This window comes from Neophocaena asiaeorientalis, unplaced genomic scaffold (assembly GCF_003031525.2).
Source record: "Neophocaena asiaeorientalis asiaeorientalis breed wild unplaced genomic scaffold, Neophocaena_asiaeorientalis_V1.1 scaffold692, whole genome shotgun sequence".
In the NCBI taxonomy this organism is placed as follows: Eukaryota; Metazoa; Chordata; class Mammalia; order Artiodactyla; family Phocoenidae; genus Neophocaena; species Neophocaena asiaeorientalis.
Window position 1 is genome coordinate 63,205 of NW_020172814.1, and position 2,157 is coordinate 65,361.

A 2,157-nucleotide genomic window follows, 5' to 3' on the forward strand; every position below is an offset into this window, starting at 1 on the left:
GTTTGTTTGGATTACCTAAATTGTCATCTTTAATCATTTTAAATAGTTTGCAGACCTGTCTTAGTCTAGTTATTAGAAAGTCTTAGGCTAAAATATTTTTGATGCAAAGATGTCTAGGCTACACATGTAGGGTTAGCTAAACAACCCATGACAAACTGTAATTCAAAACACCAAAGCTGACGTTAGCAGCAATTTATAATTAAAACCAAAGGATAGCAGTGATTGAAAACCACAGTCAGCCACTGATAAAACTGATGCTTAAGCACCTTCCCAAGGATTTTAGGAGCTTTCAGTACCTGTGGAGGTATCCAGGCTTAAGATACTTTACAACGTTGTCTAGTACTGTCTAGTACCCAGGCTTCCTAGAAGACACTACATTAGTCTATAGCAAATTTTATCAACATGATTTAATTCAAACACTCAATTTCAGAAATCCTTTATAAATTCATATATATTGCTTACCTTAATAGTATCAGGCACTAGTAGAAATGGAAGCCAACAAATTTTAAGTCATTGACTTGTAAGAACTTTTTTGGATTGGTTTCACAGCCCACTAAAAGACAATACTGGTTGACATAAAACCCAGCAATCTCACTACTGGGCATATACCCTGAGAAAACCATAATTCAGAAAGAGTCATGTACCACAATGTTCATTGCAGCACCATTTACAATAGCCAGGACATGGAAGCAACCTAAGTGTCCATCAACAGATGAATGGATAAAGAAGATGTGGCATATACATACAATGGAACATTACTCAGACATTAAAAAGAAACAAAATTGAGTTATTTGTAGTGAGGTGGATGGACCTAGAGTCTGTCATACAGAGTGAAGTCAGGCAGAAAAAGAAAAACAAATACCGTATGCTAACACATATATATGGAATCTTAAAAGAAAAAAAATGGTTCTGATGAACCTAAGGGCAGGGCAGAAATAAAGACACAGATGTAGAGAATGGACTTGAGGATAGGGAGAGGGGGAAGGGTAAGCTGGGGCAAAGTGAGAGAGTAGCATTGACATACATACACTACCAAATGTAAAATGGACAGCTAGTGGGAAGCGGCTGCATAGCACAGGGAGATCAGCTCGGTGCTCTGCAACCACCTAGAGGGGTGGGATATGGAGGGTGGGAGGGAGACGCAAGAGGGAGGAGATATGGGGATATATGTATATGTATAGCTGATTCACTTTGTTATACAGCAGAATCTAACACAACATTGTAAAGCAATTATACTCCAATAAAGATGTTTTAAAAAAAGATAATACTGGTTGAGGTATTAAAAACAGTAACAACTGGAATCTCTATAAAGCATATTTTGCTTTCTGCAATAGGACAGAGGTGGAATTTGTCTAAATCCATAGTTTTATGTATAGAAGGGAATTTGATTTCTGTAAGTCTCTTCAGAGCACAGTCTATAGTGGCAAAAAGAAAAAAAATCCTCCTGTAAGATGAACGTCAAAACCTTTATTCTGGACCTTTTGTATTTTGGGCTTTTCTAACATACACCCTCATCAGTAAATGCTTTAAACAATCAGATTAGAGAACCAGCATCATTGCCAAAGCATGGGACCTGGTGGCTCACTGAGCTTGTTGTCTCTCCTATTAAGAATGCCCTGATTTTCTTTGGGAAAATGTCACTTCTCATATAAGTACCTTCCCCTTCCAAGGCTGAGACATTTGTTTAACCCTGGTTGATCCTTATATTCCATCGCCTCCCCTCAGTGAGAACTAGGCTTCAGCCACTGTTTTCTGACTGAATTTTCTGGCTCACTTGTCTTGGATTAAAGGCAGTAGAGGACATGGGTAAAGAATTCACATTCACAAGTATGCTCATATATGGCAGACGATATTAAAATAGCCTTTCTTCCACACCACATTTGAAAATGTGGGAAAGATAGAATTTTGCTAAATGTTTAACTTCTAAGGAAGGATTTTTTTTCTAGGACTCAAATTAGGACTATTATTCTAGTTAAAAACACATTTAAGAATCAAAGAGAAGGCTTTTCCCACCCCCATCAATGTAACATCTAGAAAATATTCAAAACGGAGTTTTAAAAATACTTGTAATATCTGAGAGTCAGAACTTTCCAAACTTTATAGGTGAAATTAACATAGGCAAACTTTCAAAGTGACTTATAAATTCCCCACTTTTTG